This window comes from Antennarius striatus, chromosome 3, assembly GCF_040054535.1.
Source record: "Antennarius striatus isolate MH-2024 chromosome 3, ASM4005453v1, whole genome shotgun sequence".
Classification (NCBI taxonomy): Eukaryota; Metazoa; Chordata; class Actinopteri; order Lophiiformes; family Antennariidae; genus Antennarius; species Antennarius striatus.
Window position 1 is genome coordinate 14,789,000 of NC_090778.1, and position 24,560 is coordinate 14,813,559.

The following is a 24,560-nucleotide window of genomic DNA, read 5'->3' on the forward strand; positions in this document are numbered from 1 at the left end:
TTTCCCATTAAAACGACCTTTTTTCAAAATACCGTAATATCCTGCCACTGTATCAGTGTACTATGGAATTTCATAATGTCATTTACGTATCAAATTGTATACTAATGAAACATATCAAAGAAATGTAAAAGAAAGAAGCAAACACGAGAAAGAAAGAAAGAAAAAAAGAAAGAAAGAAAGATTTTTTTGATTTTTGCAAAAAACACTTTAATCACATTCAAACATTTTACAATTTTACATTAGATGAAAGCACTAAAGTGCTTCAGAAGAAGAAGATTTTTTGCAGAAAAACTTCAATCACATTCAGAACATTTATAACATTTTACATTTTTCATTAGATGAAACTTCAAAAACACTTAACACTCAAAAACACTAAACACCAATAAACAAAAAGAAATGCAATATAAAACTGAGTGCATTATAATAGGAAGTTTGCAAAAGTGAGGTGGTCATCAACTAAAGTGCATAGGACATTTAGGTAACACCAGATGTTCCTGAAGTTCTTTAGGCATTTTGTCATTTTATAGAAACCAAATTCTAGTTTTAAGCGACATCTGATGTTATAGCAAAAAACAGTAGCTGCTTCTTGAACGGTATTGATTTCAATTCTCCTCTTCCTGGTCACATAAATTGCAAGTTTTGCCTCTCCAGAGATAAAATTTAAAAGCTGCCACTTTCTCTGATTCGATTTATTGTACCCAGCACCGTAGATGAATTTCCTTATACTAAAATTTTCACTGAACAAATTAAAAACATTTGTTAGAAGAGTGAAGACCACTGCAAGTCTCCCACACTCACTGAAAGCATGAAAGACTGTTTCACGAAGGGGACAGAAGGGACACTGGCTGGACACCGCAGGGTTAACAACAGAGATAAAAGCATTGGAACCGATGGCACCATGTAAAGTCCTCCACTGGAGGTCGGCTGTTTTTTTCTTGAGGGGAGGTTTGTACAGAAGTCTCCACTAAGAAAGAAAGAAAGAAAAAGACAGAAAGGAAAACATTGACGTAATCAGGTTAGCCTAAGGTGCGAGTTACCGTCGTCTTTTGGACAGTTTACGGTACCGTAACTTGTACCATAGGCAATGGAACGCAAATTAAGTGAAAAAGTATTGAGTACAGTAAACTAAAATAAAAAGCACATTACAATTAAAGCATAAGAACGATAAAGATAAGAATTTTTTCCTTTGTGGTGTTGAGCAGTTGTTAATTACGATCCTGTGACGCTCTTATTTTGGGACTTCCTGTTGTACCCGCAAGTGGTAACATGTCAATATAATGCTCTTGTTCTGCTGAGTGTGACATGCGTAATGTGCCTGTGCTCAATTGAGTGTTCAGGTGAGCGAAGCGGGCTCAGGTTCAATAAAGAGGAGAAAAACTTATTTCATTCCGCTTATCATTCACCACGCAGATTCCGGATGAGCAAGTCTGGAATCGTAACAAGTTGGCATACGTGAACGTTGGAGAAGGACAGGAGGATGAGGATGGATGTCACTGCATTTGTTTTGCCTTTGACTTCCAAATTTTGTTCGACTTCTAAGACAAAAAAATTCCTAATTTTTTGGTCGAATTCCAATTTGTTAGATGTCTAAACCATTCCAAAACCAAGGTTTGCTTGTACTCCGTATATTTTAGACTACAATCAACTGAAAAGCAGATCAAGCATGAGGTGGGGCCAACAGAAGGTCACTAATACAGGCATCAGTGAAGTGAGAGTGATTGGCTTGTTGTGCGGTAAAAAAGAAGCTACAAAGCACCGACCGATGGTACAGAGTGCTAGGAACATCATTTCCCTGGCACTGTCCTGCAGGGAACACACAGTGCACCTTAGTTATTTGGAACATTGGGTCTCAGTGTTGTCAGTGATAACCCAATGCCATCTGAGGGACTGTTTTCTCTTCAACGGTTCCTACACAAAGCAGCCACTCTTTAAACCACCCACTTCAGTGCATTAAGGTCTGGACTAAATAAAACAGTTTTTTTGTACTTTGCATAAAAACCTACCAGGGCCATGTGCTACCAATAAATGGTGGGTTTGTGGTTCAAACCAGGCAAACGTTCTGAATGTGCAGAGTCTTCTAGTAACTATCTCACATACTGGTAGTTTCATTGCACTGTGAGTAATATGACAACCTGGTTGTCTAATTCACTATGAAGTCACATCTGCCAAGTGAAAACACAGCTGCAAGTGTAAACAGATGACGGTTGCATTGGTTTCTGTCTGGTGGTTTGACTTTAGGCACACCTACAAAACAGCACAAGTCGCTGACCATATCTCCTCCATCTCTGGCCTCACTTCGCCTGAGGTTTCCCTTGAAGTACCTTTGGTAGCACCTTGCAAGCCACAAAACACTAACTGACTTGGGAAGTGGCAAATTGTGGAGGTTTGGCAGTCTTCTGGTGGTAAAACATGCCTGTTTACATAGGAGGATCCCACAGAACCACAAACATGTCTCCATCAGCCAATAAGAGCAGAGGAGAAGAGGGAATGAAGGCAGAGCGGGAAGAAGTACAGAGGGAGAAAGTAAAAGTAGAGAGGAAAGACAATATTTCAGAAATATCTCAGCAGACTGAGGCTTCCCTAAACTTTAGTTCCAGATGATAAAACTTGTTTGGATAATTTTTTTTAACTTTACCCTCACTCCACCCTTAGCTTGCATTTTTGTATGATATGTCTCAATAACTCAGGATGTTCTGTAACAATTTGGATGATGCCCACGTTTCCCTTACAATAAAATACAAAACTCCTGACCTTAGAGCCCACTGTACTTTGTGGTTTTCTGCTAATAAGCATTTCTTCTTCTTCTTCTTCTCCTTTTGGCTTTTCCGTTCAGGGGTGGCCACAGCAAATCAGTTACCCCCATCTAACCCTGTCTTCTGCCTCCTCTTCTCTCACACCAACTACCTTCATGTCCTCTTTCACTGCATCCATAAACCTCCTCTTTGGTCTTCCTCAAGGCCTCCTGCCTGGCAGTTCAAAACTCAGCATCCTTCTACCAATATATTCACTATCTCTCCTGTGGACATGTCCAAACCACCTCAGTCTGGCCTCTCTGACTTTACCTCCAAAACCTCGAACATGTTCTGTCCCTCTGATGTACTCATTCCTGATCCTATCCATCCTGGTCACTCCCAAAGAGAACCTCAGCATCTTCATCGCTGCTACCTCCAGCTCTGCCTCCTGTCTCTTCCGCCATGACACTGTCTAGACCAAACAACATCGCTGCAAATCAAATCTATGACTTCCATTCCGGATCGGTCAAGACCTGGCTTATGATGACTTGTAGGTTGGACAGTAAGGAGGGAGAGACTGATCTATACAGGTTGGCAAGACAGAGAGACGGAGATGGGAAGGACGTGCAGCAGGTTAGGGTGATTAAGGATAGGGATGGAAGTCTATTGACAGGTGCCAGTAGTGTGATGGGAAGATGCAAAGAGTACTTTGAAGAGTTCATGAACGAGGAAAATGAGATAGAACAAAGACTAGAAGAGGTGTCTTTTGTGGACCAGGAAGTAGCAAATATTAGTCTGTCCTAATGATATACCTGTGGAGGTATGGACGTGTCCAGGAGAGGTGGCAGTAGAGTTTCTGACTGGGTTGTTCCAACAGGATCTTAGATAGTGATAAATGCATAAGGTATGGAGGAGAAGTGTGCTGGTGCCCATTTTTAAGAACAAGGGAGATGTGCAGAGTTATGGTAACTACAGAAGAATAAAGCTGATGAGCCATACAATGAAGTTATGGGAAAGAGTAGTTGAAACTTGACTAGGGGCAGAAGTGAGCATTTGTAATCAGCAGTATGGTTTTCTTGAAAAAAAAAAAAGAGTACTACAGAAGCAGTATTTGCGATGTTGATAGAGAAGTACAGAGAAGGGCAGAGGGAGCTGCATTGTGTTTTTGTAGATCTGGAGAAAGCTTATGACAGGGTGCCCACAGAGGAACTGTGGTATTGCATGAGGAAGTCTGGAGTGACAGAAGTATGTTAGAACGGTGCAGGACATGTATGAGGACTGTAAGACAGTGGTGAGGTGTGCTGTAGGTGTGACAGAGGAGTTCAAGGTGGAGGTGGGACTACATCAGGGATCAGCACTGAGCCCCTTCTTGTTCGCTATGGTGATGGACAGGCTGACAGACAAGGTTAGACAGGAATCTCCATGGACTATGATGTTTGCAGATGACATTGTGATCTGCAGTGAGAGCAGGGAACAGGTGGAGGAGAAGGTAGAGAGATGGAGGTTTGTCCTGGAAAGGAGAGAAATGAAGGTTCGCTGCAGTAAGACAGAATACATGTGTGTGAATGAGAGGGACCCAAGTGGAAGAGTGAGGTTACAGGGAGAAGAGATCAAGAAGGTGGAGGAGTTAGGGTCAACAGTCCAGAGCAATGGAGAGTGTGGAAAAGAGGTGAAGAAGCGTGTACAGGAGGGTTGGAACAGGTGGAGGAAAGTGTCAGGTGTGATGTGCTGTTGTGAATCTAAATTAAGATAGATGTAGATGTAATTGTTCTGAAACTTCAGTCTGTCAGCACGGCTGTTCTTAGCATGCTGCCAATAACATTTAGTTAGTAGTGCTGTGGTCTTAAAGCACTGCCTGCAGAGCCACTAGTGTAGCTGTAGACTTGTTGTTTTGAAAACTAATGGACCGGTGAAGCACGTCTTTGTTGTTGGGACCAAAAACATTGTAAAATAAAAAAAATTAAAAAAAGCAACGTACCCTTTTCTGAGGCTTTTTATGTCTTTTTCACCAAGCCTCTACAAACCAATACATAAATGAGAGTCATTGTCTTCAGTCAATGTGTTGCCTATGGAGTTGGGCTCAGATTCCCCGGCCAAGAAAAGCTTTAAGAAGCCCTGACAGAAATGTTTTAGAGAGAAGAAACCCTATCCAGCACATGTCATTACAATTTAAGAATATAATATTATTGAGAGGGTGTTTAGCATAGGACTGTGGAAACACAGAACTGAGTATCAGAACACACAAAGGATGATTGTTCTTTCACAATGGAAACTTTGTTGGCATGTCCATGGTGCCTTAAAGAAAAGTAAGAAATAAACAACTATTTGCCCTCTCTATTATGCGATTGTGTTTCTTCCCAAATGGAGGAAGCCTGGATTTAAATTAATCAGATGGAAATCTCATCTAGATGTGTTTTCAATCAAAAATTGTATGGCTTCTTTGTCATATTAATCTGTAAAAATCACTGCAAGTGTGGAGAACAGTTTTAAAACACACCAGAGAAGCTAAAACGTCCAATTCCAGGTCACTGCTGAGTCTAGAAATCCATTTTTCATTTTTATAGGGAGAACATACACACTGCACAGAAAGGAATTGAACCCAAAACCTTCTTTCTTTGAGGCAAAAGCGCTACCCACCGTGCCGCTCCAAGTCTGAGTGTATGACAAAGACAAAGTTACACTGTGTGAATAAGTTGTTAGAGTGTAGTTGTTCTTGTTTATAATATTTGCAGACTTTTGCTCCTTTTCCAAATATATAATGCATAACTGGTGTTAATATATGATCTAAAACTGTTCTGAAAGCAACTGATAAATCCTGGTCTGTACCAGAAGTAAAGCACAGAAGCTGTTTCAAAATACCTCTGATGGTAATTTGGTTTTATTTATTTAATATAAATGCTTCGTCTTCAAACATCCAGGTCCCCACATGCACATGAATATTTATCATTTATGATATAGACACAAAAAGATATTTGGTTACTATTTTGAGATTTCCCCCTTCCAACATCCTGTTACGTCTAAACATGTCAGCTTTCAACAGTTTCATTTCCAATTATAAACAGAGATGAGACCACAGAATGTTTGAGGTACAGAAAATTATAATCACTAACATTATGGTTAATATATTAGATTTAAAGCTTTTATTGCTCCACATTTGGTTCTCTACATTACAATCTGCATTTTAGGAAAGTGTCATTAGAAATCTATTAAGGAGATGGAAGAGGTAAAAACACAGGGATATCTACTGCTTTAGCGTCCTGTTTGTTATCATTTGAACTGGCATTAGAAAGCAATGTAAGAAAGGGGCAGCAGTGGCTCAGCGGTAGAGCGGACATCTTATGACCAGACATCGCCAAGACATCGGCGGTTCAGTTCCCGCTTTCGCCTGACATCTGACATCCTCAGAGAGTGAGCTGACTGTCGGAGGTGTCAGCCACTGCTGAGGCGCCCTGAGCAAGGCGCCGTCCCCTTACAAGCTGCTCAACTGGGGCGCCACCCAAAGTCACTGCCCATCACTCTGTCTGCGGGTCATCCAGCGTGATCATGGGCCTCTTGGTTGCTTCTCTCCGTAGTTTCCTCCTTGTTTGGGCTGGAAGTTTAGAGGGACGGTCAGGTCTTGGTAGGTTTGCAGTAGTTTTATGCTCTCTCCATTTTGATATTATTGCTCACACAGTGCTCCGCGAGAAGTTTATATATTGTGAAATCTTCTTGTATCCCATTCCTGCTTTGAACATTTTATCCACCACTTTATCCCGGACTTGCCTGGTGTGTTCTTCGGTTTTCATGACGCTGTTTGTTCTCCAGTGTTCCTTTCATAGACCTCTGAGACCATCACAGAGCAGGTGCATTTAAACTGAGACCAAATGACACACAGGTGCACTCTGTTTGTCATTGTTAGTCATTTAGGTCAACATTGGATCATTCAGAAGTCATCAGAGAACTTCTGGAGTCGGTTAGCTGAGCTGAGAGAACAGGGGGCCAATACTTTTGCACGTCCTACTTTTCATTTTTTTTAAATTTCTAAACACAATATAAAATGTTGAATAAATTTGGTTCCACTTCACGATTGTGTCTCACATGTTGTTGATTGTTGAAAAATATCAGTTTGTTATCTTTACATTCGATGTCTGAAATGTAGCAAAATGTCAAAAAGTTCTTGGGGGGCCAATACTTTCGCAAGGCACTGTATATACTGCATGTCATCATATCATGCACCTAACAGAAGTGAAAGAGTATTCCTGTAGGCCATATGCCGTTAATTTTTGGTTTGTAAATAATACTTTTATTCCCTTCTGTCATGTTTAGCCTAAAATATGTATATATATACAGACATGATCCATGTTTCTCATGTTTATGTCCTGATTGCTACATTTATTCCTTCATAGAGGGTTTTAGAGAACAGCACTTCATTCAAATGACTGTCCAGGATTTTATCAATTTGCTACCATCTTGATTAGCCAATGATCCACCAATCTCCCCTGGCAATCAGGAGCAATCACACTGGCCTTGAGCAAAATCTTCTTCTCAACCTAAAAAGTGCATTTTGTCCCACTTATCAGTCGGTTCCATGTACAAATGGCAGGGGCTCATGTTCCTGTGATTAGCTTTGGCGTCATCTGAGCTGTTATCTTTTCTCTTGTGTAGGAAAGCCAAAAATGTGGAGTCATTGAAGGGGGACTAATGGGCCAATTCTTGAAAGGTCCAGATGGCTCTGGAAGGAATTGGTCTAAGCTGGCAGTTTACCCAGGCATCTGACAATTACAGCTTCTTACAGAAATAAAAGGCAACATTTGGATAGTTCATTTAGATCTTAACAATTGGGAAGAAATATCAAAACACATTCCCACACACAAGTGGAACCATATGGCTTCCATCTTACCGGGGTCTGGTTCAAAATCAGCTATTTAATCTGTGTGGAAAAAGGAACGTTTACAGTACTTCTGCAATCTATTTCCACATTAAGCTGTAGCCTTTAAAAAAAAAAAAAAAAAAGGATGAAAAAACAACACAGCAGTTTCATTTAGTCTGCAGTTTGTTTTTTGTTTTTGTTTTTTGAAAGACACAATCATTTAAATATTTTATTGTGATCATCTGTCATCTCTTTGCCTTCAACATCAATTTATTCAGTACCACAGGCAAGGCGACAAAAGTATGTGGACTGAAAGCTTTTGTACTTCAAAACAGTAATATTGACAGAAAGCTTTCATATCTCGCATTAGTTTGGCCCACTGGCACGGGACGAAGGATTCTCAAAAATTCCTTTAGAGCGTGTTCAATTCATATAAACCAAAACAAGCAGCCACTGAATAAATAACAGCTGTCTTGATATATGAAAGAGAATATTTACCAAACCTTTACTGTATATAATCCAGGGATGCATGGAGAGAAATGAAAAATATTTAGTGATAGTAAAGTACGGATTTTCAGTGCTATCACTAGCTTGAGCAAAACAATGGTAAATTATGTGTATGAGAGTATTTTGAACAGGAAAAAGACAAGAGTTCACAATTATGCCACACTAGATACTGGAAGTAATAACGTCTTCTTGTGGAGATCTGTCATATCAGATTTGGGGCTCGTTGAAAGTTTTTATCTGAAAAGCTGTGTGACTCACCACTGAATCAATCATGTGTCTGGGGAAAGCAAATTATCTGTTGCTTTCCCCGACACAGAGAGCTCTTTGACAGCCAAAATAATTCTGGGAACCAAAATGCAAGTATTTACGGTAAGTAATGAAATTCATGGACAATTTCTCTCTCAGTACAGGCCGATCTGTATTTTCATGGATCAACAGTTCAACAACTGCACAAGATAATCTCTTCCCAGAGTGATACCTCTGTCTGTGAGCTTTTCAAATCCTGGTAAATGGGACCAGAGCGAGCAGATAGAGCGGTGGATTTATTGCAACCCCAGATGTGCTTGATCTATGACTATTGTTTAATCTCCAGATTCCAACCATGAAGGGCTGGAATTTTGAACCTTAATTTATAGAGCTAACGGAATTATAGCTTAATGTTTTCTTTCCTCATACGAGATGAGCCAGCACTGCAACTTAGCCAGATAAACAGATGCTTTCAACAGACACTGAGAAAGGTTATCACTTTAACAGGCTTCATTGGTTTTAGTAAATGCTAAAATCTAGGACCTTAACTCTCCTCTATGTTAAATTCTATATTTTATAGGGACTCCACTCCAAAGCTTTCACTCCTAAAAGCTGGAAGAAGGCATAGCTGTCTCACAGCTAAATATAAATCATAAAGCGTCTCCTTATTCCTACACTGTGGCATCATAGGCAAGTTGTCATTACTCAATCGTCTGAGCCCAGAGGCCCAGGCAGTGTTTTTTTCCCCCAGTGATCTGGGGTTTCTTGTGTTGTGGTGGGAGGGTCGACAGAGGCAACAGGGGCAAATGTTGCTGTTTATTTCCAGTCTGTCATGTGTGTGAATGTGATTACAGGTCGCTAAGTCAATATTTAGCTTCTGCGGATGGCATCATCGTTAACCAGTTTATTTATTTTATTTTTTTTGGGCCCTGCCACATCTGCTGCCAATGTCATGCGCGGTAGCCGACGTGTGCCGCTACCAAGAATGAAAGCAAACAATGAGTGTGCAGTCCTGTTCCAGTGAGTCAGGCGTATGAGCGGTTAGCAAATGACCATGATTTGCAGCTGAAAGTCGGAATGGTTTTGAGAATAGTGGTGCTTAGAGCAGTTTGAGGGATGCCTTAATAGATTTGATGAGGCTTTAGGGAGGTTCATGGTAAAACACTAACTTCTCACATCAGCCTCATTCTTATTTGAAAGAAAAACAAACCACAACTGGATAAAAACAACAACAAAAAAATTCTCACAGAAGATTTAAAAGTATTAAATGTCCAAGTGCACTCTTCCAGTTAGGATGTAGCCGTTGTCAGATCATTTCATTAATCGGCTCTACTTTCAGATCTTTTTACTCCAGACTTTGTGGAAACTGTAGGGACAGTAAATACATTTCATGCATTTCTTTTTTTTATTATTTGATTCCATGTGTGTGAGAACCTTGCATGCAGGCTGCCTGTTTTTTGCGAGCCAAGAGAAACGCTAAGTCGAGGCTTCTTTTCATCTGGCCCTCAGGCGAGAAGGATTTGATATTTATTAAAACTAGAGAGGAGTATATTTCTTCCAGTCGTGACTTCATTACCTCAGGTTATTCCAGTGAGACCACACACACAGCCACTACATCTGAAACACTTGCTTTGTGTGCTTGCATGACCTGCTATTTGATTTTGAGGGTTCAGGCAATTATGGAGGGTCTGTGCTGAAGATACACAAGTCAAGACTTCATTAGATCTGAAGCAGATTATATGCTAGCTGTTACTTGAATGGTGTTGGTAATTGTTTAGTATGTGTGGATTTTGTAGGTGTGGACTTGTTTCAACTATTTCTGTTGTATCAGTGGTATTGTATGTTCTGCTATTTCATTAACTGTAAATATAAGTTGTGCTTCTGTTTTTTCAGTTAAATTGTGAGTTAATGCTTGTTTAAAACATTAAGGACCAAATGTTTCAACATGACCTTGGAGTTCTGCCATGTGTGAAGGATTCCACTGCTCTGTAGGCAGGCAACATACACACACACACTGCAAAAAAAAAAAAGGAAGAAAAAAAAAGAACAACTCTCCAGCAACTGCCCGAGCCCCTCCACCATTTAAAATTCACTTTCGTCTGCAAAACATCTGGAATTCATTGAGAGGAGGAGGTTTGGGGGGAAATGAACTCCGACAACAGTCTGTAGATTTGGGTCCAGCCCCCTGCTTTAGGTTCCCTCAGATGGTTTAGATAGGCCTGTAGATAAAAACCTAGTGAGTTGTCTCACACAGACGTTTACCTGTTCCACCCTGAAAACAAAACAGGACTTTGTTAGTATTGCAGCTGAACCAATTTTAGCACAAGAAATGCTTTCATAGCATTAAAATATCAACAAAATGCAGTAAACACAGATATGTCGACAGAACCTTTCATTGTATTCTGTCAAAACACACACAGAATCAATGGTTTAAACTAATGATATTGTTTCCTTCGTGTATTTGATATAAAATCCTCTCTTTGCCTCTAATGACGCTACTGAATAGAATCTTAACTGGAGACTCTGTTTTGGCAACTTGTCTCATATTACAGTTTTTCCATGAAAAATAACTATAAACCTTAGAGACCTGCTGTGTTTTCTTATTCAAAACTGAATCAGGTTGACAGCGACCATAAGCTGGGAAGCTAGCTAACACCCTTGTAGACAAAGGCTGTTCAATTTCATGTTTAAGAAATGTGTGTGGAGATTCTCAGTTGTCCAGGTCATGGTAGATCTCTGTGTTGAATGAAAACAACTAGACTTGTAGAATTAGGTATTTAATTTAAAACAAAGTGTTATGTTACAACAGAAAAGTCATCACATGACATGATGTGAAGAAATTGTGAAAACTGCAGCCACTTTGGTCTGAACTGATTGACCAACGCAGCACAGATGACTTGGTCAATGAATCATGGTTCACAAACTGGATGTCAAAGGTTTGCTCTAGCTTTCTTTTCATACCTCATACCTGGTCCCAGCTTTAGAGTAAACATCCCCTTTGTTCATTCCTGGTTGTTTCGTCCTTTTTTAACTTTTCATTGCTTGGATATGGGAGATTCATAAGCCTATAAATCCTCATTAAAAGAAAAGCTTGTCGCTGTGCCTGAAGCAAATAATTTCAAGGCAATACATTGGTTGAAATTTTATGGTGGCCTCTTTATGAACAGGATTACATCTGTTTTTTGTTGGTTTGAGACATTAATTATATCCCACTGGAGTTGTCTACAAAGGGTGTAACTTATAATAAAACAAAACATTAATACACAGTTTTTCTTAGATGATTGTTGTTTAAAATGCAGGGCTGCTGTTATTAATACTATGGTTTTGTATTATTGTCATCTATTTTTTTTTTTTTTTTGATAAAGATGTTATTAAAATCAACAAGAACTTGATGTTTGGCCGTGTACCTTTCTGGTGTGACATAAATTCTGTGACTCCGTAACTTTAGTGAAATGTGAACATTTCCTCCTTGGAACATCATCACTGTCTCACATTTCATGCAGTCTTTTTAAATTTGTAGGATCATGGGTAGCTCATTATTTAAAATCCAGATATCAACGTAAATAAATAAATAAATCAGCATTCATTTGTAGTGTTTGTATCCATTTTATCAATGCACGTATAGATAATCACTCTCCTTTTAACTATACATGGTCTCCACCCACTTCAGAGCTCATTTCCCTGCAATGCTCACCAATTGTTGCTAAAATGATCATGAAGGATCCAAGAGTTGGATAGAGTTATATTGTCGCCGACATTAGTTTGTTTGTCTGTATGCTTTCTCAAAAAATATGTCACCAGGTTTTGATTAATGCTTGTGTAGAGGTGCTTCTTGTGCCAAAGAGAAAGAGTTGATTATATTTTGAGAAAGATCCAAGTCTGGAGGTGGATTCTGTATCACATTTTCACATTTGTACTTTAAACATCTGAATATAGAAACTCACTAAAATGTTTTTCCAGTATCTTGTTAATCAATAACAGGGAAATAAATAAAAAAAAATATCCAGGCACAGACAACTGATGATGTTCCACCACTACACACAATGGAATCTAGATTGTAATCCAAATCTCTAAAAATAAAAGATTCAGTCCTTCAAATGGGTTTGTTGTGTCTAGAAAAAAAAAGATACTCCATTAAGGAAAATAATATTAAATCTCAAACTCCTGATGAGAAACACATGATTCCACATGCTAAAAGCAAATTTCCAGAGGGAAGTAGGTGATACTTAATTTGGTACAAGGCAGATCTGAGTAATGCTGAAATGTATTTTTGACCTGGCAAGTGTTAACAATATCACATTTACATAATAATCTGTTTTGTGTCACATTTAATCTTTAAATGACCAAAACACGTTCACACTATTCAGGTTGTTTCCTGTTATGGAGCTAGTTTGTAACAAGGCAAAGAAAATACGCTGTCATTGCAAAATCTTTAAGGTTATCAAAATGAGTTAATGTCTGTTTTCTAGCTGATTAATGAAACGTTAAATTTGTCACAGAAAGTTTCAAAAGTTACATGGTCTTGTTTCAAACCAATTCTACAAAACAACATTTTCATAAGCGGGTGTGGGAATCGAAATCTTTAAAATAACTTCCCTTGCAGCAGGCGGAACAATGCAAACTGCACAAAAACAACCACTCCTCATATTTATGAAGAGCAAAAAACTATTTGTGCAAAGACCTTTGCTTTCTGGAAAAACTTCATATACTATTTTTTTTGTTGTTGTAAGTGTTACCAGCTGGTCTTTTCCTTTTACTTCAGGCTTCTCTCAGCGGGTCTGCTGCAGTAACAAGGGTGCCGTGCTGTCCTGGGGTCCTAAAACAGAAGATCAGCGTGCCAGCAAAGGCCACTCCACCCCTCCTTTAATAACCTCAAATATGTAGCTTTTCATATGGATGTGGTTTACTCTATTTCTGATGGAAAACTACACCCTGACACAGGAACCAAAACACTGATTCAATCAGCGAAAGGGAGGTCATGGTGCTTTAAACACTGCACTGGTTTGAGCCTTGTTCCTGGTCACCAATGAGCTGCTCAGGCCCCGCCGCCGCCTGAAAGGTCCTTTTAGAGGGGATTTGACATAGTTTTTTAGGGTAAGTCGAACTGTGCAGGCTTTTGCTTTGAGTCCGTAAGAAAACTGATGGTTATGACAGGGGAAGGAATGTTTCATCAGCAGAGTTCAGAAGGTGAAATCCTCGAGGCCAAAATTCAAAAAGACAAAATACCTTTACAAAACTCATTCTCTTTTTGTAATCTGTTCCCTCATTCTTGTCCTCTTCATTAGCAGATGGGAAATGGGATTTAAATTGGTATGAAAAAATGAGTAGAACATTTTAGCTTATGCATTTTCAGGTCAACAACTAAAATAGAAGAATGAAGAAGCATCTCTATCCTCATGTAGCCTCATTTGTGTTTGGATTCTTCCAGCTGGTTTGTGACTTCTCTGTTTTTTTTTTTTGTTGTTGTTGTTTTTTCTCCAAGCAGCTGTTGCGAGACTTTTTAAGAGTTGGAGCCCTCTTCAGTGAACAGTAGCTCAAAGGGAGGAACTCTTTGGATTATTATCGAAGTCCTTAAACAAAGCTGATAGCTTTGTAAACAAACTTGCCTTTTTCACACTTGTTCTCTCTATTTTTCTTCTGCTTTCTGGCCATGACACTAAAAGCAAACAGCTTGGTGAGTGCAGTTGCTCTACAAAAGATTTTTGATTTATCTGTTCATAACCTTTGGGACCTACTCAAAAAACAGTAAACAAGTTGCAATTTTAGCCTGGTTGTCAGCCAAGTCAAATGGTTATATTATGATAACAGCCATATTTCCTGTAGTTAAGATTTCTGTTTAACATTAAGCCTTGTTCTCAAGCCTGCAACTGGCAAGGAGCGGAGGCCCAGTTTTGACACTCTTAACCTCTGCCTCAGCCATCCGACCAGATGTGGGTTCCCAAAAGCAAATTATTAGCGGTTCCTAGTACACACAGGTTCCCTACTAAGTTTTTCCAGCTCAGATTTGGCAGGACACAGAGGAGACATTCCAATGGAGCAACATCATATTTTCCCTTCAGTATAGCCGTTGCGTCTAATTATTTGTTGTGAAAAAAGAATCAATTTTTTGAAAACTGCATTATAATGGTGATTTTCTGAACTGAGGTAAAAAAAAATTTTTTTTTCTTCACTCTGAAAGAGAAAGGTGAAGAAGACAAATAAAACGCAAAAGTTTCCAAATGTGTGGTAAAGGACAGAAATGCGAGTGACTTTTGACATTGTGTTCACTTTTATAAATTAAAACGCAAAAATAAACATCTGATTCAGTTAACCAGCTCCAGACCCATTAGCATAACTTTGTTTTGCTAAGTTTAAACTTCTTTCATGTCTTTTAATGAGTCAGTAATCTGGTAATGGTTATCTTCGAGAGTTTCTGTGTTTCTAGGCTCTTTTTCCCCACCAGAACAGTACTTTTTAAAAATTACATCCCCCACTTCATGAAGTCTACACAATGGTGTAATCTGTTCTGTGTTTGTACTTAGGTGAGTAATACTGTATTAGTTTGTGTGTAAATTATTATAGGAATAATAACCACATTTGGTGCTATCTATCTATATTAACCTAAGTCAGGTCATAAAAATACAATAAATCTACAATCAACATAAAATGCAAGAATCAAAGTATCCTTTTTGCAACTTACAGTTAAGACTTAATGTGGAATCAGTTCTTGAAAAATAATTATGTCACCTCAACCAAATTCAACTCAACTGTAAAAATGTTACCCATGGAAATCAAACACATACAAAACTGATGATAACAACGTGTTGTTGACAATCTGTGGGGCCACGATATACATTACAACATGGATGAGAGTTACTTGATTCTCAATGCCGTGTCTTGTATGAATTACAGCCCCCTGCCCCCAGTGACTTCCAGTGGTACTGCTCTGTTAGGAAATGTGCACAAATATGGATCAAATGAATGCATGGTGAGGGTGAACAGATTCATCTATAGCTGTTGATCAGGAATCAGTCTTGAGTCAAACTTGTCACTATGGCAAAAACAAACAAATAAACAAAAAATATTTATAGGAAAAGGCATCGCCTGAAGACTTGGTTGTGTCCAGACAGTTCTGTCTGTCTCTGTCTCTGTCTCTCTGTCTCTCTGTCTCTCTGTCTCTCTGTCTCTCTGTCTCTCTGTCTCTCTCTCTCTCTCTCTCTCTCTCTCTCTCTCTCTCTCTCTCTCATTCTCTCTCTCTCTCTCTCTCTCTCTCTCTCTCTCTCTCTCTCTCTCTCTCTCTCTCTCTCTCTCCAGCAGTACAGTAAATGTCTCTATATCATGATAAAAATCAAGACAAAACGCCTTTGAAGTGAAATGGAGTGATGTCAGCTCACAGCTCATTTCTGTTGGAGTTTTGCCTTTGTTTATAATCTCCACATTGCATCAGTAATGATTTATTAAGTTTTTTACTGACACATGGATTAGTTTGTTCTACTAATGAGGGAAAAGCTATCATTAAACAGCAATATAAATAAGCACGTTCTTTTCTTTTTGTAAGCCAAGTAAAGTTCCAAGCTGAAGCAGCACTGTCCAAATCTGTCTGAGCCCACACCTTTTTAAAATGTGAGCACTGGCAGGGAGGGTAGCCGACAGCTAAGGAAATATTTACAGTAAGAGAACACTCACACATGGAGGTTGTGTCTCTCGCCTGAATTGATGTCAGTTGAAGGTGGTTGGTCTCCAGAATGAACATAAACAATCAGCTGGAGCGGGAGCCCGCCTGGTGCGAACTCCTCAACATGTAAACATACATCTTTCAACTTTGTGAGTAAACGCTCACATAAAAGTCATCCCAGTTGGAGACATCAGCGTACACAGACTCCAGCAGTCCTATTTAAAGTTGTTTTAGAGCAGAGGTTAGCAGCAAAGCGTAACCATATTAGAAAATAAATGAATATTATTTGACAGAAATTACCTAATAACTTTCAGATGCTTTTAGATGACTTCACTTTATTAATCAGTAATAATGTTGCAACCAAATTACAACATTAAGTAGTGTCATTAAACTATCAGTGTGTTTCTTTTGGGCTATAATTGATAATTCTATTCCAGACACTCAAATTTTCCTGACATAATGCGTGATCTTCACATTCAGAAAGAAATCCTCTGGAGTTGTTATTTAATCTAAGGACTTTTTTTCCCCATTAAAACAATGTGAATCATATCAATATTTATTCTGGTACCAACTGAAACCATTTCTGAGCACCATGTATCAACAACTGTGAAGTGTAGAAAGATGTCAAATGTTTGGTCAGAGTCTGAAGTCATTCCTGCAGAAAATGTTTTTTAAAACCCTTGCAATGTTTCACCTATTATTTTTGGCAGGAAAAAATATTGCTTTCTCCACTGACAATGTATTTTTTTCAACAAAAATTTTGTTTTGAAGCCATAGTTTCTCTCAATATGTTAAAAGAAAATGCAAACCCACCCTGTTTTGTGAATAACTCAGATTTTCACAAAATTTAAATAAATAAATCAATAAATATGGGGGAAAATCAAGTGTTAGAGTAGAGAGTAGAGTATAACTTTATTTATTCCTTAAGGAGGTTCTGTCAGGGAAATTAATTTCTCTGTCGCACACAGCACAGTAAGTACACAAAACACAGAAAAAGCACACAGAAAGCACCAGCACGTAGAAAGTAGTACAACACCAAATAGAAAGAGTAATAAATAACCCATCGAGAATATATAACTAGAGAATCATAAATAGGCATAGAAATAAAAAATAAACAGGCCTGGTTAAGTATGGGTGTAATGAAATGTCTATAGTGTTTGTATTGTTTTTGGTGCATTGTGTGTGTCATCCCTCAGCTCTCGTGTGGACTTTATTCTTCTTCATCTCCCCCAGAGAGGAGTTGAGCAGTTTAATCACTCAGGGGATGAAGGAGTTCTTCAGTCTGTTTGTCCTGTATGTTGGAAGGCGCAGCCTCTGGCTGCTCAGGCTTCTCAGGCTTCTCTGGTTATTGGTAACGGTGTGCAGAGGGTGGCTGTCATTGTCCATGATGTCCAGCAGTTTGTCCAATGTTCTCTTCTCTGCCACCATTGCCAGAGGGTCCAGCTTCATCCCGACCACCGAGTTGGCCCACCTGATCAGCTTCTCCAGCCTGGAGAGATCCGCCTTGGTCACGCTCCCTCCCCAACACACCACAGCGAACGACAGGATGCTGGTGACCACAGACTGATAGAACATCCACAGGAGCTTCCTGCAGATGTTGAAATGTTTCCATCTAATGAGCTGTGAATCTTAATAATCATGCAGTAATATTAATTGGGTTTAAAATTAATAATTGTTGGTACCTTCAGTACACCATTCAAAGGATGATTCAAATAAAAGAGATTTTGTCAATCCTTAAACAAAAACAAAGTTGAAAACACTTCATTCAGGTGGATCAAAGATCTTATTTTCTTCTGAGATACATTTAATCCCACCAGAGGAGGCTCAAGTAGTCATTCACCTCTCATCCATTCTTATCAGTTTCTACCCAGCAGAGCTACAAAATGCTCTTCACTCAGATTTTTCTGTGTAAATATTGGTTATTGGTCTAACTGATATCTTTATAAAAAATAATAAAGGAATCCACAGTTTTCTAATAAACATAACCATAAAAAGTTTCATATTTTCTTGTTGCATAGCAAACTATTATTATTTTTCTATTACTGCCATAATTAAAGGATGTGGTATTTTTTTATCCATATTTTTACACACTATTTCAAGAACATTTATAGAATGACTCTCAGGACTTCAATGAAGACAGATACTACTGATATCTTCTGGGTTTAAAACTTTCACAGAAACATTGGTGTCTTCCTCACTCTGAGACCAGTCTTAGTAATGACTTCCTGTGTAGAATCCACAAGGGATGTTTGGTCTTGACTCTTCAGATGACCCTGAGCCAAAAAACCTTAGTACTGTACTGTACTCATCCTTCTGGCTCATGAAATATGTCATGGAGTCAAACCACTCTCCAGTGGGTTGTTAATACTTCCCTGTGTCTGTGCTGCCAGCATTTACTCTTTCTTACAGAGAAATCAGGCTGTGGTTAATAGAATACTGTACTGCATAAGTTCACAGTTCAGCTTGTTTTACCTAGACTCCATGACAGCACGAATCCTGTGCAAGTCAAACTACATATCGCTCCCTGCTTTCCAACTGAGGTTTTCAAACATTCATATCTTCTTCAAGCAGATTTAGCTTTTCAGTGATGGCAGGAAGCTTGTGCAGTCCCTGTGCAGTCAGTCGTCTGACTCCTGCTCCCCGTCCTCGTTTGCTCTGAGAACACAACGGAGTCCCACACTCAAACGTAGACTGTCACTGTCAATTTATGTTTATCTTTGAAATTGTGCTCTCCCGGCCTCCTGTGGAGGCCAGGGGAGGACAGAGTTGGCGCAGTGGCACAGCGCTAACCACTGCGCCACCGTGCCGCCCTGGGCAATTGAGGACTCAGACAATATAAGCCCATTTATGCTCCTGTAAACCAACTGGGAAAAAAATATTCAGTAGTCAGAAAGAAAACACAATATAAATATTTTTGCAAGTTTAGAATACATAAAGAAATAAATGATAATAATGAAGAATCAGTTTAGTAGGAAGATGTCCTCTAACCTGATGACATAGTACCCTGACATGTTAGCTCCATGTTTTAGCTTTTGCCTTGCGACATCGAGATCATTGTTCATCTGTGCTTTCTGTACTAGGTCTCATTGGTGTTTCAAAAACTAACCAAAACTCAAAGAGTTACAGAAGCTAACAGACAGTTCACTCACTGGACAGATTTGGTGGCCATCAGCCTGCATTATTGCAATTTTTATTGCAGTCTTTCTTTTCCAAGTCAAGACACATCTGAATTTGACTTTGTCTCATAGGTACCAAATAAATATGTTATTCCTGACATTGTATTGTAGCGAGGTAACTCTTGACTTCAGCTGCATCGAATCCAGACAAACCTGCATCTGCTCCAGAAGGGGATTTGGAAAATGGTGATCATGCATCAGTCACAGTTATGACAGACCAGACCACCTCAGTGTAGCCAGGAACACAAATGAACTGCATACTGACACTCAGCGTTCTAACATTCATATGCAGAGGTCTATTTAGATTTTTGCATGTGGATTTGACGATAAATCTTCTTTTGAGTTACAACAGATAAAATGTCCTCTATGAAGTTTAGTGGATTGTTTGTGGAAAAGCCTTGGAGCTCTTTGCCTGTATATGGTAGGTATCCTCAGATCCGCATTAACAGTCACACTCCCTAAGTTTCTACCTATAATCATATTTTCCTGGGCAAAAACAAAATATTATCAAGCGCTAATATAAACTCAATAAATCTTTAACGAGAACAGAATAAGCATCAAGACTTCATGTGAGGAGGAAACATCTAGATAAGTCTTAGTGGAGGCCAGGTTTCCCTTTACTTGTGGATTCTGGTGAAACTGAAGCATATTTTTTAATTTTCTATTTTTCAATAAAAAAAACTCTGAGCTTAGAAACAGAGTTCAGAGTTTCAATATGACAGAAAACATCACTACAGTGTCCATAAACTGTTGCTCAATGGTCGGCGCTCAGGAGCCTCCCAGTAACTATGGCCATCACAAGGCCAATGGACTGAAGGCCATTTGATTACAAGGAATTCATTAGCAAGATGATTTACACAGTGGCCCCTCCTTTTACATTTTTATTTTTTTAATTGCATATAAATAACTGTTAAACTAAGTGGGGGGAAAAAGTGGTGATTTTAATTGACAGCAGGTAAAACTTCTCGTACGGTGAATTTGTCCTCTTGTCCTTAATTTACAATTTATATTTTGAAACCAGATAATGTGACATGGCACAACATATAACTGCTTTACACACTAACCTTAATGCTAAACCGAGGATTCAACGTTAATTCTAAAGGCGGTTCTCATCAATAATAATATGTTAGAATTCTATGTATTATGAAGTAATAAAGTCTTAAAGGACATTATTCATTTCAGCTCAATATTCACATTAAAAAAGATCATGTTCAATGAATCTGTCGCTTGGTTTTTCCATTAGCTGCTTGAAAAATGGTGATCACCATGTCTTACAGCCCATTATGCTAAATTCCCCACAAAGTCCTTTTAATTGAAGGCAGTAATAAATAATGTTCACAAGACCTTTCCCTTGTTGTATTTTTTTGGTGTCAAGACTGTAGTTTTGCAGACATGAACTACTTTCCGGGAGGGCTTTAAATTAAGAGACTGGAGAGGGAATATTCTTTGATATTCCTGAAATTAATAGTCTTTTTCTCCTTTTCCCATGTCTTGTTGTTCTGTGTCATCATCATCACTGAAGAACACAAACAATGTCCCATATTTTCCATGACTGTAGAATTAATCTCCTGGGATCATTCCTTTTTCAGATAGTCGCATGACCTTCAAGTGAGGGAAAGATGTCTAATCTTACATTTGATTATTATTAATTCTTTTCATTTGATTAGAAACATTAATCTTTGAGTATTTATTTGCAAATGTAACCAGCGCCAGACCTAGGGGAATCTGGACCAGCTCGTGTGATGCACAGGGTAAAAGCACTGTGAATCAGTGGTTCTACACTGGCTGCGGATCAATAACGAGGCACACAGGAGTAAAGTCTTCCCAAGCCAGCGCCATTTTATTAATTGACACAACATCAAAAATATTTAAATGTTCACCAAACCCCCCCAAAAAAAAACAGTCGCGCAAAACAACAAGTAACAATTGCACAATAAGTGTAAATAAATTACTAATTATAAAAGTAAACTGTTGCATTACTGAAACATAAACTAAGGAGAACCAAAATATCAAATTCATATCAAAACTATTTTAACATAACTGACTTATTTAGTGCAAACACAATGACCTGTTGGTAGCAGCTTAACAATATAACTAAGTAACCATTACTCTCAACGAGAGTCTATAGTCAACACCTTTCTCAAACACAACACGATAGCACATTTTAGCAGCCTGGAGAATACCTATCCATCTTAACCGATCTCTGCAGCAGGGGTGTCAAACTCATTTTCACCGAGGGCCACATCAGCATCATGGCTGTCCTCAAAAGGCCAGATGTAACTTATAAATGTAACTTAATGTAATGTAAAATTAATGTCACAACTCATCAATGTTTAATAACTCTGAATTTATTACTTATTCAAGTTACAAACATTACAGTTTGTAACTTGAAGAAGTACAAACTGTAATATGTTTGCTTGTTGCTCTGCTTTAACATAAATCCTCTCGTCAGGTTATTAAACCCACAGAACTCCACAACTTAGGACATTAACTTTGTTCAAAACGTTTTTGTCATAGTTAAAATGGACTTAATAACTGCATTGTGGGAAATGTAGTTTTTGTTCAAAGCACACTTTCTGTCTATTTATTTTTAGGCACCCTGACCTTTTATGCTCTCGCGGGCCACATAAAATGATGTGGCGGGCCACATTTGGCCCCCGGGCCTTGAATTTGACACATATGCTCTACGGTATGAGGTTTCCTGCACGAGGCTTGCGAACTAACATGTCAACTGGGTTGATTAACTACAATTAACTACACAGCACAACACTTTACAGTCATACCCAACAGTCGTCTCTCGCTCATTCACACTTGTGTGAATTGCTTACTTTAAGATTAAGATTAAGATAAAATTCACTTTATTAATCCCTAGTGGGGTTTTATAGTACAAACTTGTTTTCAAACTATTACACAAATGAATATTCAGATTATTCTCTTCATGTCTCTGCATCATCTGGACATCATTTGTCTATTTCTACCTCCTTTCTTTTCTTTGCGATATAGATTCTGAAAAAACCTGGACCACCCCTGTCCCGACTCCCGCTCACAGGTGTGAATCTAAAGTTTCACCTCGAGTTAAAAGTGATTATTGTGTCTTGAAACAGCCCTGTCTACACACTAGCATGTCAAATAAAGCTCTGAAGAGGGTGAAAATAGCCAGTGATGTCGCAGTGCAGTGGATCCTGAGGCCACAGCCGCCTGGCTATTCGCCTGCTGCTTGATGTTTAACAAGCTGGTCATTTAAACACCACTAATAAAACATCTCCTGCTGGGGGGATAGGCTCTTCGTAAACCTTCACTTCACAACGTTTAGTGTATGTTTCCCTCTGCAGCCCTCCATGCTCTCCATCCTTTCCCCTGACCAGTGAAAATTCAAACAGGCACTTATGCAGGCGTCATGTTTTTAACTATAATTGGTGTGATAAAAGTGAAACAGCCACCACATTATAGCAGCTGTAACTCATGTCCAGACTTGGTAACGTAGGAGGATTTACATGCTCTAGTTGTGCACTGAGTAGTGAAAGTACTTAGGCTATTAGCTCACGTTGTTCATCATTAATAGAGGCCATATTTTTATATGGGAGAGTTTGTGTGATTGCATTAGATTCTAGTGAATAGCTCAGCTATTTGCTTGCTGAAAATTCACTGAGATGAAAAATGTCTGTGATGAAGCTACAGCCAATTAGATCCACTCAATGTGATGACTTAAAATGAGAAACAGCTAGTCAGAATCAACACCTCTAATGCTTGCTAATCATATAAAGTAATGATAATGATTCATTCAAACTTTAGCAAATGATGAACGTATTTGCTTATTTTGACACGGACAAATACTCCTTAAAATACTGTACAGTCTTTGTTTTCTTTTTCTTTCTTGTACTTTTTTGTTTGAACAAAATGCTCCTGTGACTGTTTTTTGTTCCTGCAGCCTGTCGTTTTTCATTTAAAAATATGTAGACAGTCTTTTTGAAATCACTCAGGTCCAACAAATATTTGATTATGATGTGATGGTTAACCTTACAGTCACCATCGAAAACGAAATGTGGATCAGGTAGTTTAATGAAGACTGACATCAAGCTAAAGTTGGTTGTGGAAATGTAACTGGTTGCTTTGGCAGTAAGGTACAATAAATATCCAACGTCACTCAATCATAGTGACTCAGCTCTTATATATGAGTGGATTATAATTTGGATAAAACTTTTCATTTCCTCTGAGGTATCTTTTTTAATCTGCCTCCAATCACAATTCCTCATCTGCAGGCAGAATAAAATTCCTAAATCCTACCACCAATACCACCCATTTTAACATATATAATTATTTCTTAACTTTTTTATTATTTTTTTTTATTATTTTAAACTGTATTTTCAGAGTAAAAATTCTTAAGACATTTTTAATGTCTACCTAGTGTTTTTTACCATGCTATTGATAACTGAAATTCCAATCAGACTGTTAGATTGTAAAAAATTGATATGATTGTGCCTCAAGAGGCTTTACGCTAAAAACCCTGGTGGAAGACGGAGCATTGAGAGATGAACTACGAAGATGCATTCCTAATATTAGATTTCTTTCAGTTCAGATACCAAAATTCTTTTTCTGGACAAAACTGTATTCTCAGGAATCCAAAATGAGCCAGCCATTTAAGTTATTGGAAACTTAAATCATTACAACATATGTTTTCATGTGCCTAAGTTCAAAATTATGATTTGTCAATGATGAGAAATAGAAATTACAGAGTTGCCTTTGGATGCTATGTTCAGGAACATGGGGACATAAAGGGATTTTGTTCAAGACTCTTTTTTTTCTTTTTAAATATGTGGGCATTTGAAAATGGCTATCATGTTGCAGTGCAGTCTGAAGCCCCCATCTGCTTATGAACCCCTACCATCATATAAGTAGGCTGCAGCTGCATCCCCTCCTGCTTACACACACACACACACACACACACACACACACGCACACACACACACACACACACACACACACACACACACACACACACACACACGCTGTTCTCCTCTGTCTCTGACCAGATGTCACCAACAGAAGTTGAAGGTATCCAATTTCACTGCAAGTTTTTGGCTTTTACTGAGAAATCATGAATGTGAAATGATAATAGAGGCAAATTCTTTGACATCCAAAACTCCATAAAGAAAAATGTAGAGCAGAGGCAAAGGACATGTAGACACTGACACACACTGAATGGAAGTATTCACAATACTAGGAAACAACGTAGAAGTTTGCTGCCATGCACTGTTTATTTGAATCTAATTAATATTTTTAACCTTGATCAGACAACTAAAATTACATCTTTTGTACAGGACAGACTGTATGGTAATTTATTATTTCTGGAATGTTGAATGCTTATATCTAAAAAAAAAAAGTATGAATCAATTGAT

At 38.5% G+C, this 24,560-nt stretch overlaps 1 long non-coding RNA gene across 1 annotated transcript; it reads left to right on the forward strand.

Moving 5' to 3' along the window:
- The first annotated feature begins 1,611 nt into the window (after positions 1 to 1,611).
- LOC137593127 (uncharacterized) lies at positions 1,612 to 17,918 on the forward strand. Its single transcript, XR_011035079.1, has 3 exons — positions 1,612 to 1,684; positions 13,097 to 13,428; positions 17,423 to 17,918. It is a non-coding gene; the product is annotated as an uncharacterized lncRNA (long non-coding RNA).
- Positions 17,919 to 24,560: the final 6,642 nt, after the last annotated feature.